The sequence below is a fragment of the Danio rerio genome, chromosome 8, assembly GCF_052040795.2.
Source record: "Danio rerio strain M-AB ecotype USA chromosome 8, GRCz13ab, whole genome shotgun sequence".
Taxonomy (NCBI): Eukaryota; Metazoa; Chordata; class Actinopteri; order Cypriniformes; family Danionidae; genus Danio; species Danio rerio.
In genome coordinates, this window is record NC_141028.1 from 49,551,633 (window position 1) to 49,566,821 (window position 15,189).

The 15,189-nt window shown below is 37.7% G+C and overlaps 1 protein-coding gene and 1 long non-coding RNA gene across 5 annotated transcripts in view; one reads left to right on the plus strand and one right to left on the minus strand.

Moving 5' to 3' along the window:
• The window catches only part of adgrd1 (adhesion G protein-coupled receptor D1), a 113,786-nt gene that overhangs the window by 44,625 nt on the left and 53,972 nt on the right, over positions 1–15,189 (minus strand). The window lies entirely within an intron of this gene.
• On the plus strand, positions 9,462–14,065 carry LOC141375914 (uncharacterized). The gene is made up of 2 exons (XR_015498411.1): positions 9,462–10,111; positions 12,164–14,065. It is a non-coding gene; the product is annotated as an uncharacterized LOC141375914 (long non-coding RNA).

Here is a 15,189-nt window from a genome sequence, read left to right on the forward strand (position 1 = left end):
AATGGAGATTCAGTGATTTCCTCCTGCTGCAGAAGGCGCTTGCTTTGAAATGGCCTTTCATCTTATTTTACACTTAAACAACTAAATTAATGCATAATAAGTATATTTATTGGACTAAATTATAAATAAATCACATTATGCATGATGTAAATAGAAACTTTTAAAATTTTAAAAAGTCACATCAAGCTTTTTGGTGTTAAAAAAATATTTGCTCATTGATAAATATTCAGTTTTAAAATCTTTCTGCCTCTTAATTTCTCTTTTTCCCTCTCGCTCTCTCTCACACACACTTGTACAACTCTCTTTGTGGGAACTTCCCATAGACATAATGATTTTTTTAATGTAAAGACTATAAATACAGTACACTCACCGGCCACTTTATTAAGTACACTTTACTAGTACCGGGTAGGACCCCTGCCTTAATCCTTCATGTCATAGATTCAACAAGGTACTGGAAACGTTCCTCATAGATTTTGGTCCATATTGACATGATAACATCACACAGTGATTTGCATCAATGATGCGAATCTCCCGTTCCACCACATCCCAAATGTGCTCTATTGGATTTAGCTCTGGTGACTGTGGAGGCCATTTAAATACAGTGAACTCATTGTCATGTTCAAGAGACCAGTCTGAGATAATTCATGCTTTATGACATGGCATGTTATCCTGGTGAAAGTAGCCAAAAGAAGATGGGAACACTGTGGTCATAAAGGGATAGACATGGTCAGCAACAATACTCAGGTAAGCTGTGGCAGTGTGCCAAGAAAATATCCCCCACACCATTACACCACCACCACCATCAGCCTGAACCATTGATGCAAGGCAGGATGGATACAAGGCAACAAGGCATTTGCGCCCACAGGACTGCCGCTCACTGGACATTTTCTCTTTTTCTTTGTAAACCTAAATTCTTTGTAAACCCTAGAGATGGTTGTGCGTGAAAATCCCAGTAAATCATTAGTTTCTGAAATACTTAGAACAGCCCATCTGGCGCTAACAACCCATGCCACATTCATTAATTAATTTTAAAGTCACTTAAATCACCTTTCTTCCCAATTCTGATGCTCGGTTTGAACTGCAGCAGATTGTCTTGATCATGCATTGAGTCGCTTCCATGTGAGCAGTTGGACAGGCGTACCTAATAAAGTAGCCGGTGGGTGTATATTATATTACATTCTAAACACAAGCCGCACCGAAAACATTCTGCATTTTTTACAATTTAAAAATACTTTATTCCGTGTGATTTATGAGCTGCTTTCCTCATGGGGACCAAATGTTTCCCCAAGGTCAAAATGCTCTGGTATACAATATAAGAATTACAGGAACACACACACACAGACACACACTGTATATACGTAAGAGCACATGCTCAGAAATGCCTGCTAAACGTCTCCTCACACATTCACTCTCAATCAGACCAAACCCAGTTACACACACCATATGAAACATGCTGCCGCTGGTTTTCTGAACTATGTTGGTTAATGGCACTGCACTAGGGCATATTAAAAGAACGGCTCAATCTAAATAAAGCCTGGTTGGGATAAATTTAAAACACATAGTATAGTCCAAGCTTAACACAGAAGATAAATGGTGAAAAGTAAATGTAGGTTTACAGTCACTCCCGGTCTATTCACAGGCTCTGTAATTACATATGTCTAAGGAGAGGCTGGGCTGTAATTTAGAGCAGCTGCATCTATGTACACCGAAAAGACAAAAGAAAAAAAATGTCAATGAAACTCAAAGACCTGTTCCATCAAAAGCTTGGACGGGAATGGAAAATGTCACAAGCCAGATTTAAACTAGTGTTCCTCAAATAAGACTCATTGACCACTGTGCAAGTGTTAACCACAAACTTCAATCTGATTCTCACAAAATCACAAATCAGGCACAAGCTGCACTGATGAATTTAGCTTCGATTTATTAAATCTAATGAGATTGCTTCATTCTTGGCTATAGTTTATGATGGCTGTTGAAAAACAAGCTCCAACAAAGAACAGTGACATTCTAAAAAATCATTTAAAGTAAAACAAATGTAATATAGTTGCTTGGACAAATATATCAATAAAATTTCAAGTTAAAATTTGCAGATTTTTAAACATATCAGATGTAAAGTGAATCAGTCTGGCAGTGAATGAGTGAACGGATAAATAAGTGAGCAAGTTAGATAGTTGATAAATAAACATATTAGTTATTGAAAAAAACAGTCAGCAAGTGAATGAATGCTTGAATGAATCATTCACAAATGTAGGAATGGTTGAATAAATCAGTGCATGAGTGTAGGAGGAGAATACATATTCTGCCAGCGAGAGAATTAATGAATGAAAGAATCAGTCGATGAATGAATTGGTGAATGATTCACTCAGTGAGTGAATAAATTTTGGTAAATGAATAAGCTCACCCGTTTCAAATGTTATCACTTGATTGAATGGGCATTATTAGTGGTTATCAGCTGATAGATTTGGGCCAGCAGGGTCCTTCTGCGCCTACTAGTAGGTTTACAAGGCTGTTATCATCATCTACATGGTTAATTAGCTATACTAAGGGAGAATACTACAGATCTGTTTGTACATTACAGTGATGGTTGGGTTTAGGGTTGGGGTAGAGGTAGACGTCAATAAAATACAATTAATGGGAAGCCGTATGTGATCTATAGCTAATTAACCATGCAGATGGATGATAACAGTCTTCCGAGCCTACTAGTAGGAGCAGAAGGCCCCTACAGGCCCATAACTATCAGTTGATAACCACTCACAATGCCCATTCAATCAAGTGATAACATTCAAATCAGATCTGATAAGGGTGTCAGATGATTAGGGTGTCAATGGATGGTTTAATCATTCAGTCTGTGAAAGACCAAGAAGTTGAACGTTTCAGCCAGTGTGTAAAAGTATGAATAAACAAATTAGACAGTGAATGAGTAGTTAAAAGAATCAGCAAGTGAGTGAATGTGTGGTTAAAAGAATCAATCAGTAAGCAAACGAGTGAGTGAAACAACGGATGAATAAATCAGTCAGACGGTGAACGAATGGTCGAATGAATCAGTAAGTATATAAGTGGTGTAATGAATCAGCCAGTGAGTAATGACTAGTTGAATAAATCAGTCAGCGAGTGCCTTAATGATTCATTCTGTGCATGAATGAGTCAATGAATCTGCGGTTAAATAAATGGTTGAATAATTAAGTCAGCAAGTGAATGAATCAGTTAGTCAGTCAGTGAACGAATAGTTTAATAAATTACACTGTGAATAAACTTGTAGTTGAAAAAATCATTATGGGTTGATTTTAATGATCTGTCCGAATGATGTCTGAATCCACTTTTGCTTTTTCAAAGACAAATAAATATGCTCTGCGCCACAGCGCATGGTCTAACAGGGTTTTGCTTATTCTCTTAATGAGTTCTGGGTTTGTTTTGAGTATAACATGCATTAAACCAATCAGAGTCTTATCTCTCATTCCCTTTAATAGTCAGTTGCATAGTGCCATGGCGCATTTGCTATTTATATGGCGGACTTTGTAAGTAGAAAAACTGAACACTTCAATAGCGAGAAAACAGACCATCTGCAGCGTTAGGATAAAGAACGAGCCTCTTCTATTCGGTCTCTTTAATTTTTTCTTTACTTTACTTTTACTCTTTACTTTACTCCACTACTTTTGTGGATAAGGAACTATTGTTTTACGCATTCCACTGAAAACATCCATTAGCCTACATATAAAATTTTGCTTGCTAAGCGCAAAGATTTGTTTTAAAACTATTTCTAAATTCATTGCTAATTTCCAGCAAATGAAAAAGTGAACAATAATAAAGACGTGTAGTCAAAAACGGAGTTATATACAAACACACGTCCTATGCCCCATATGGTGATGCATACGTCTGCGAAACACAAGATGTGGACAAATCTAAACTTATTTTTATTAAAACTGAACTTTAGACCAGCTTTTAGTTGGTCAATGGTGCAGTTTTAGCCTGATCACACGAGAAAACATAAGTATTTTATGTTTTGCCAGTTTAGTGGCTAATTCGTACGAATTCGTATGAGGTCATTTTTGGCGGATTGGGGGATGAGCAAATTGTACTAAATTGTACAAATTAGATCGTACAAATTCATACCAATTAGCCCCTAAATCAAAAAGTTACGAATTGCCGTGAGATTGTGTTGGCAGTTCAGTTCCTCAAAATAGCAATTTGTCAACAATGTGCCTTAACACACCTCCTTTTTAGACCAGCACACCCATGAGTCCACAAAGTGACACAAACGGATTTGCTATTTAAACAACATGGCACAAAATGTGAAAATTAGGGTTGCGCTGGTCTGAAATAAGCAACAAATCATGCCAAACACATTTTGTGCCTTAGTGCACGGGGTGTATGATATAGAGCCCTGTGTGTTTGAATGAGTGGTTGAGTGGATCGATGAGTAAATTAATATTTCAGTCAATGAGTGAATGGGTGCTCGAACAAATCAGTCAGACAGTGAATGAATGGTTAAATTAATTATTCTGCAAGTGTACAAATGAATGGCTGAATAAATTAATCAATAAGTGAATAAATATGCCATTGCCATTCCAGTGTAACATACATAAAGTACATACATACATACATACATACACACATACATACATACATACATACATACATACACACACACACACATACATACATACATACATACATACATACATACATACATACATACATACATACATACATACATACATACATAAAAAAGCATGTTTTTCTTCATCTTTTTTCTTTTTAATTCCTCCAGTGTGTCTTAGTAGTGTAAATGTAATCTAATGCTCATGATCTCATTACAAGAGATGTATTTTCCACACACCGTCAGCCATATAATGATTTCCAAACAGACCTGTACGGAATAATAAAAATGAAGGCAAAACATACATGCCACTAGCATGAGAAGCACTCACAGAAAGAGAAAAAGGGGGGCCTTGAAAGCTAAATAAGTGCATGTGTGCGTCTTTATAAATATTGGTAGACCCATGTGGTGAGACTCAGCTGACGTTGGTGCGACTGAGGCTGTATAACATCTGCAGAGGGGCTGTGAATGGTGTGAGGAGAAACCCAGAGAGGTGCTCAGAGGGTCAGCCAGTTGATGGACGTCCTCCGGATCTCTGGAAAAAATGCTGGAAAATGGTTTAAACCTCTGCAGAGCACTAAAACCTGTATCCAGTCATGGATAATATGCAGTGAAACGTGCTCAGGTGATCATGTGAGGACTTTTTAAGTGCTTAATGCTATTTCTATCCGAATGCTGAAGAAAACTAGCTTGCTGGATAATTTATTCGCTGTGAATCATAACATGAGTTTTTGTGACCCTCCACCACAGAAACAGTAATAAAGTCAATCGTTTGGAAATTGAGATTTACACATTTTCCGAAAGTTGATTAAATCAGCTTACTATTAATGTTTCATTTGATGGATAGAGCTGTATTTGCCTGAGATACCACTAATTCACAATATTGAATCTACGGGTTCACAAAAGTCTAAATTCTGAAGAAAATCGCCTTTATGTACTGTTGGGGATGTTTTCATCCACTCTGAGGTGATTTTAAGTCTTAATTTGGCCATGACTTTTTCCGTATTTCAGCTAGCAGAATGATTTTTGGTGACAAATCTTATTTTGACACATGTTTTGGGAAAATGCTTTTGAAAATGACATTTTTAAAAAACTCTATACATTTTCTACCCTTTTGTTATTTTACACTGTGAAACCCGACAAGTTAAGTTAATTCAAACTGCTTGAGGAAACCGATCGCGGCAAACTATTTAAGTTTTGAAACAAAATGGTTTGAGTACTGTAAACTTATATATGTATATTGAGTCATATACACAGATATTATTTGTGTTGATGTAGTCAAATTGGTAGGAGTTAAGTTAATAGAACAAATTAAGTTCAAACAACTACATAGCTACTCAGATGGTTTGCTATTATTTCTAGCATTAGCGTTAAAAAATAAAAATAAAATTAATTCATGACTCATTAGATTTGAGTTTTGCTTTAATTAAAAGTTAAACTAACTTATTTTATTTAGTGATTTTCACAGTTTTTTACAGGTTTTACAGTGTACTCAAACTGCTGTAAAATGCATCAGATTCAGATTGTTTTGCATAAGTCTGTTAGTCAGCCTTGGTTCTGATCAAACCTTCTAAACTGTTTAAAAAATTATAGGATTTTACCTCTTTAATTGCCAAATTCATAAATGACGTCACTGACTTGGTGAAATAACACACACAAAATGACATGTTTTCATTATAAAAAAGTAATTGTGGACTAGATTTTTTTACTTTTATCAAAGTCTTAAACATGTGAAACAACATTGCCTTTAATGTATTGTTAGATGTAAATTCTTTCTCCTTAATTTACTGTTGGTGGCTGTTTTTATCCTATTGGCTTCCATTATAACCACTTTTTAATTGCAAAACCATGACAGCATATAATCATGCATTTTAAATTGTTGGTTTTTAGTGTTGATCATCAGTTGGCACCATTACCTCTTTAGGCCTGTGCAGAAAAAGCTTTTGGATTTTATATGGAGTCTAACAGCAAATAAAAGTGCGTGTATGTGTGTCTGTGAGTGTGTGAGTGTGACCGGGACCTTTGTGCGCTTACCTTAATGTGTCTGAGAAAATTAAACATGCATCTCAGCTCTCAGAACTACATGGAGTGAATAAAAACAAAGACTGTGTATTTATGCATCATCAAATGTGGTTATAATGGAAGTCAATGGGGCAAAAACAGCCACCAACAGTAAACTAGGGAAAATAAAATTTAACAATCCATCAAAGCCAATGTTGTTACTAACCGTTCACATGTCCAAGACTGATAAAAGCTGAAAACAATTCAAACTTTTATATTGAAAATACATAATTTTGTGTAGTTTTTCAACAATCAGTGACCTCATTTATGAATTTGCCAATTAAAGAGTTAAAATCCTGTAATTTTCTTAACAATTTTGTAGTTTTGATCAGGGCTGAGGTTGATTCACAGATTAATGCAAAAAATGTTGAAAAAAAAAAATATATATATATATATGATGTATTTTTGAGGCAGTTTAATTCAATGGATCTTCTCATCCCAAACACAACAACAGGGTAGTAAATTTGAAGTAGAGATCTGCGCTGGACTAAATTTTGAATCCCGCTCCCGCCCGCACCCGCCAGGTTTTGCCCGAACCCGACCGCTCCCGCTTATATTAAGAATTTATTGTCCCGCTGCCCGCCCCGCCCCGTTTTCTGGCCGCCGTGCCCGATCCCGCTAAAGAGCGGGGGAGAACAAAACCGAAAATCCCCCAGCTATACAGTCCAGACAGCCAAGCTGTCTGTATAAACACACACACACAGCACCAAGCACACACACACAGACAAATCTCTATCTCTCTTATACGCGCGCGCACTAACACACACACAAGCCCCAAGCAGACACACAGGCGTTTGCTGTTATATCAACTCAAATGCTTGTAATACCATGTATCAAGTACCAATGTAATACCAAAAGGTTTTATTTAAAGGAGTTATAAATACTGAGTCGCGCCAGCACCGGGCCGCAGCGCACATTACTCTCGGGCCAGTTCCGGCGCGGATGCGGCAGCGTCGGCTCGCTTACGGCCGCCGCATCTGGCCCGAATTCGGGCCGGAATTGGGCAGTGAGTCCACAAGCATCCGGAGTCCGGCAGCCGGAGCCGGGCTGAGTGGTAAGTCTCCGGCAGGGGAGAATCTAGCCAGAACTGGCCCGAGTGTATTTTGCTATCTGGGAAAGCTCTCTCTCTCTCATTCGCGCGCGCGCGCACTAACATACACACACACAAGCACCAAGCACACACACAGGCAAAGCTTGCTCTCTCTCTCTCTCTCTCTCTCTCATTCGCATAGCAATATCCGCGATATTGCTAGACAGCCCGCTCCCGTCCCAAATTAAACCCGTTACCGACCGCTCCCGCGATTTATTCGGAAATTTATTCATCCAGCCGCGGGAATGCAGACCTCTAATTTGAAGCATGAACAAGGGTTAAAGTACACATGAAATCAAAACTAACCATATTGATTTTTTTAGCTTACATTGCTAGTTTTGTGGTGTGCATGTCAAAGAAAAAAAGTTTGCCTTTGTAATCTAAACTGAAATCTGAAAATGCCCTTCCTGTTTGTTCTCAGTTAAATTATCTGATTATGTCTGTCAGAGGTATTGGTTGTGGCCAAAGAGCTTAGAATCACCAAGAGGTTGACGTTCTATTGCAACAGCAGCACCCAGCAACAGCCCCGGATTCCACCATTTTGGAGTGAAAGCGATCGGCTGTCAATCTTATTGCTGTCGAGATGGCAAGCAGCTGCTTTGTTTTTTATTTATTTATATAAACGCCGCATTAAAGCTGAGATACAACCTAAAAGATGACAATAAAACACTTATGCCTAGTTCAAACTGCGTGATTTTAACCCCGATGTTGGCTCGCCGACAGGTTTTGAGAAATCGCAGACAAATGCCTAATAATCACAGGCAAATTGGTGCTTGTGCTTGTGAGTGACAATCACACAGTATGAACTATCAAAAACGCGATCTGAGAGAATTGCCGATGAGTCGCCGATGCCTGCAAGATATTTGGCATGCTAAATAACTGGAGCTGTCAGCGATTCAAATCATGCCGTGTGAATTGAGTTTTGACTGAAAATAACATACGATTGCCTACAGCCAATGAGAGAGCAGCATTCACTTGCGTGTGCGTATGTGTATACCTGCTGCAGGCCAGCAGGAGGCTGGGGGAGAAGTTAAAAGCGCTCATTTTTGGTTTATTTGGACCCACGAGATGGAGGAAAAACTAGTGGAGGTTTGACAGGACTCAGGAGCAACTGTGTCTTTTGACATTTCATACAGAAAGAAATTAGTTTATTATCAATGTTGTGGAGAAATGGCTAATTCCCTTTAAACCCAGGTGAGCAAATTTGTACATTTTCCTCCCCATTAAAGGCTTCTTTTTCATTATGTAGTTAATAACAAAAGATGTACTACGTGTTTTTGGCTGTGAGACGTAGTTTGGACGAAGTTGTCGGTGATTTTCTTCCTATAGTAAAGTCATGCAATGTGAAAGTCCCTGTCGCCGATCCATCTTGCAGTTTAAACAAAGCAGCGACGAAACGCTAGCCCAGATAGTCAAGCAGTGAGAAAACATCTGTGACACGACTACTTTGAAAATCATGCAGTCTGAACTCAGAATTACTATCACAATCATCAGCACTTTTAATAGTTTATTTTACAGACTTATAATATGCTGTTGTTCTATTAGAATTTCCATTACAAAATGGCCGCCTGTTTTCTATGCTCTTTGGTGTGGCTAACATACTTAAACACGCCCCTCCAACTGTCAGTTTTGACAGCGCCATGAAAACAAACAGAAATGGAGAAGAGGAGGTGTCTGTTAGGTTGTAATAAACTCTCCTGAAACCGTTTTGCCGCTTTTTCTAAATGAAATGCCTAATTTATTCCATCCAATCAGCTTGCAGTAAAAAACAAAAAACAAGCCACGCCCACTGTTTTCTCATTTAATAATCTGTTTCACTTGGAACTGGGTCAAACTGTAAAGTTTAGACTTTCAAGTTGCCCAAATTAAGTTCTTAGCAATGAATATTACATCAAAAATTGAGTTTTGATATATTAACAGTAGAAAATATTTTTACTTAATCTACTTAAATGATTTTTGGCATAAAATGAAAAATCTATCATTTGGACTCAATACAATGGTTTTTAGGCTATTGCCAACATAAGAAGGTTTTGTGGTCCAGGGTCACATATAATGGTTATAGATTCCATGCAAGCAGAACTAAAAGCATAGAGGCTCCATCCACAGGCAAGAGTGGCAGAAGCAAAGAAAGAGAGAGAGATACAGAGAAGGAGAAAAGGAGGAGGCCACACAATCCGCAGCCGCTGGCTACAACAGGACGGCTTGAGCCAGGCCATCTGCTATAGATTATAACGATTCATCTGAGAAAGCGTGAGAGAAGGAGGGGAAATAAAGACAGAGGGGACGTCAGACCAACTCAAAGACACATTCAGAGAAAGAGAGGGAGATAAAGAGCATAAGAGGGACTGAGCCAGTGTGAGGAAGTAAGTGCACATGAGTGACAAAATGTGATTGGATGAGTAGGTGAACACGTATATTAAATGAATCAGTGAGTGAATGAGTGCTTGAATGAAGAAGCCAATGAGCGAATGCCTGCTTGAATGAAAAAGTAAGTGAATTTGAGTTTGTGAGTGCGCCTAACAGAACAATGAAGGAATTAATCAAGTAAGCAGCCAAAGAGTTTTGGCCCATTGAATACCTTGGTTCCAAACAGACAAACTGAGGTTTAAGGAGTGGTCTTAAACAAAGGTTTATCAAAGTAAGAAGAGGGTTAGTGCCATTGTGCATTCCCCATAGTTATTATGAAGCTATTAGCTAACTTCAATGCTTCATATATTATTGACAATTTTCCCAGTCTTTTGAGAGATGTTTTGATCATTCAGAGTCACTGTAAAAGATAAAGATAAAAAAATCTAGAATGGTGACAAATTAATCCGCTTCATCTTGCACCACAGAGAACTTCATGACAAAGTGTGGAATACAGAGACAGGTTGCAGCAAATGGTTGAGAATCACTGTTGTAGCCTATAGGGAATATGCAGAGCTAATGTTTCTTCCCATACCAAAATATACCGGTGAATGATTATTGTGACTGTTTTGGCACAGTTCTTTTTACAGCACTGATGTTGTAATGTAATTAAAATATAATTAGTTAAATAGACTTCAGCATTCATTTACTAGTTGTTGAAGTGTAAACCGAGTTGAAAATTTTTATGTTTACATGCACGTGCCCGTCAGGATCAGCAGAAAAGCGCAGAAACGCCATTGGAAATACTGGAGTAAAATAAATTTCAATACTTTAAAGACATGGTGAGGAAAAATGTAACTTAATGCAGTACGTCTTGTGTATTCTGAGACCCTTTTACAGCATATATCATTTAGGCACTGAAGATCACAGTTTTTTAAAGAAAACAGACCTTATACGAGCTGATTTTATAACTGCATAGAGTTCATCGGAAGCGTTTGACCCAGGTTACTGACAAATTAAAAGTCCTTCTGCATGCTTGCATATATGCTATTATTGACCTTTTTCTTAGAATGCAAAATAACCCATTTTGCTTTACATGTATGCATAAGAAGGATGCTTCGACAATTCAGTTGGCACCTTAATGCGTATAAAGAGTTACATTTAGACAGATATGAAACGTTAGTTTTAATCTATTTACTTGCTTTTTGAACTAATACTGCTGCTGATCAGTGCCACCTCCTGGACTGATTATTTAAAAAAAATACAATCTAATGGGATGGAAAACCACGGCTGCGAGTTATTTTACCCTCATCATCAGACAGCATTTTGTGCCGTTTGAATGGAGCCTCGTCAACGCTTTAAATCCTTCGTGCTAAAGTCAACATTTTTTCTTTTTTTTAAATATATAACCAACCAAAACAAATGTAATTCACCAAAATGTTAACACACACGTACTAACAAAAAGAGTGGCACAAAGTGAAAATAAAAGGCCATTTTGAAAGGACAGAAAAACACATACCCTGGTTAATACTTCACAACTAACTAAGTGAAACATAAAGGGCTCCCAATTAGAATTAACATGCAAATCAGCCAGAATGGTATCAGTCACATACTTTTATTTTTATTTGTGTGATGTATGAGAGCATGTAAGAGCCGGTGAGCCCAGTATAACAGCTCAGGAACACACATGCACACTGTATTTCAGCATCTTATTTAGCAGACACTAAATTAGCGGCTTTAACAAAGATCTTTCAAAATTAAAGTTGTGCATTACAAAAACACTTTGTAAGCCACTGAAAATAATATTGACACCCATTTTCGGATAGCAAATTATCTATTGTAAGTGCTGTAAATGAAAGTTATAAGAATCCTACAAAAAGAGGCTGCAGCAGCCAAGAATAAGGTCTACAGTATATGCTGGTTTCAAAGCCTGGCGTGCATTGCGCACCTTTCCAATACTGCTGTTTGGTGTGTGTAGTGTCTCTGTATATTTGACATGCTGCTAGTTACTGTTCAGCATTAATCTAATTAAATGAACTCAACATTTTCTCTCTTTTTCTTTTATGAAGAAAGAAAGAAAGAATCACTGCCTAAAGTTGGATTGGAGTGACATCAACTCCCCCTTCATATGATTGGCTAGAGGAGCAACTGTCAATCTAAACTAGTGGACCAATGATGATAATGAAGGCTGCCCATAATTTAAATGAAACTTGAATTGCATCTTGGAAATACAAGCACAGTATGTAGGAACAAGAGTGAAGGGGATTTTGTTTGCTATTAGGAAAACTTTGAATTCAGATTTTTTTCCAGTGTAATTCTAAGCACCTTTCCAATTTCTTCCAGTTTAAGTGCTCATTTTCTTTCGGTACGTGACCTCGTTGTTTCTTATTCTGCATTTAGTTTTTCATTTTTGTGCATAATAATTTTACATGTGATGTAAATGTTTGGATTTATGCTTATAATTTTTTGATCAGCAACCACAAAACATTTGTTAGGATTTTGATCCCATATAATTGCACAAGATATCTGCGTGACAAATTTTTAAGATAACCAATACGAAAATAAATAAATAAATAAATAAATAAAAAAGGTTTGACTCTATTTGCAAATGCGTCTTATGTTAGGGTTAGGTTTATTTGAATATTTAGCTGATATATAGTTGATCTGGTTATAGTAAATTCTTATAGCAAATTTGTAGTAAATTATTTACTTTTCAAAAGTAAATGAAACACTTATAGTAAATCCAATATCTGTTAAAAAATCAACAAATTTAAGCACTAGAAATATATTTAACATTCTCGTTCTGAAAACATAGCCCTATAGTATATACATTTCTGGGGATCACGAATTATGCACAGCACAAGAACTAGAAGCCTTGTCAGAGTTAAAGGTCACATGGATTCCACCCAGCATTAGCAGATTCTGAAGAACAATGTTCAGGAATCAGTCAAGAAGCTGAAGTTACGGCAGGGTTGGATGTTTTAGCAGGACAATGACCCAAAGCACATTTCCAGATCTACCAAGGGATTCGTGCTTAGACATGATACAATGTTCTAGAACAGTCATCCCAATCCCCAGACTTGAATATCATCAAAAATCTATGAATCGATTTGAAAAGGGCAGTTCATGCTCAACACCCGTCAAAACTGCCTGAACTGGAGAAATTGTGCAAGGAAGAATGACCCCAAATTTAGGCAATTATCACTGACTATACGAAGCATCTACAGGCTGATATTTCAGCTAAAGGTGGCTGTACAAAAGATTGATGCCATTATTCTGTTAGGGTGCCCAATTTTTTGCACCTGTCTGTTTTTATTAAGGCTTAAATTGCATTGCATCTGTTGATTAAATAATTGTTATGTCTGAACTGAAATGTTACTTTTCCCTAGGGCAGTGGCTCTTAAACTTTTTTTTATCAAGTACCACCTCAGAAAAAAATGGTCTCTCCAAGTACCACCAAAATGAGCAGTATTGAAATACAGAACCGTAGTAGGCCCAGTAAAGCAGCTAAAACTCTGCACAATTAAAAAACGTGCCAGATTACCTCAGAAACATAGGCTATATGTCATTTGTGGCGTATTATATACATAATTTTTGATAAATTTTGAAATGTGTGTAGCATGTACATGACATTCTTCATTCCTCCGCGTACCACTAGAAGGAAGCCGGCGTACCACTAGTGGTACACGTACCACAGTTTGAGAACCACTGCCCTAGGATATAAAATGTATCCAAATGAAATTGCTCATTTAAAAGGCCAGCAGGCTATGGCTTGTAGTTATGAAATTTATCAGGGGTGGCCAAACTTTTGCGTAACACTGTATATAGCGGTACTTTTTCAGAATGAGTCTGGGTTGAAGATATTAACCAGATAATTTAATGACTGCAATCTGACATGTTGTTGTAAAATTACTTATTGTTAGCACAACGTCTAAAGAGGAGCATCAAAATAAAGTTACAGCTTCCAGTCTTATTAATCTTTCCCCTGCTGGTGAAATGTGTGACATTTGCTCCAGTGAGAAACATTAAGGGCTGTTCTTTGGCCTGATGATGAAAACACAGCTTCATTTTGGCTTTGTCTAAGGTCTGAGCATGTTGGTCTGTCTGGACTATTGATATCCAGCCAGAAAAGGTGGAAAAAGAGTCTATGAGTGGCTGAGTGACTGAGAAGGGTGACTGAGTGAGTGATGAATGAATGAGAGTGAGTGACCTAGAGAGTGACTGCTTGAGCGAGGGAATGAATGAGTTTAGACAGGAATTGGGTGTGTGAGTTATAAAAAGCATCTGGTGGTTTCCTCTACTCATTATTGTACCTTCAGAAACTCTTAACTGTACCAACTAGACAACAAAAGTCCTCAATCAAACATGGAAATGTGTGCCAGGTTTGCTGAGATATGTTGTAATGGCAATAGGGCTGTGTGAATCTGTGATTCAATTTAAACCGCAGCGGAAATACGTCTTAGACCAAAATTGCTTGAGGTTCAGTAAATTCACCCACAAACATGTACAAACAGGACACAAAACCATTTTCACATGAAGACAAATACACAGTACAATTGGATGATTGTATTAATCCAGACCAGACCACTTAATATATGCACTGGATTTGGCGGTTCAACTTCTAACAATTAATAAACAGCCTCCGGCAATGTCTTTGATAAGCGTAAACACTGAAGTGCACGTACATGCTCACAAACAGCGCAACAGACGTGCGCTCACTCTGAGTGGCGTCTCTGTTTTGTGTCTGTTCCGCTCGAGCTTTATTAGGTTGTAAAGGAAGCGAGAGCTTGTCAGAAATCTTTTTTTAATCCTGTTGATTTCGACACTGAGCATCGCCAGCATTCCTTATGAAATCACTCTTTCCATTTGTTGACCTCATGCCATGTGATCTAGCAGCGAGAGAGGGGACAGGTGAGAGAAGAGAGAAGAAAAAGAGAAGAAATAAATGATACTATCGCTTAGGTTGCTGTCTATGTAGTTTAGAGATGCGATATGTTAGTGTTTACAGCCTTTTTTCATTGGAAATACATACCTTGGTCTACAATTTGCAAAATGGAAAATATGCTGCTCTGGGTACATTTTGTAGCATGTTTCA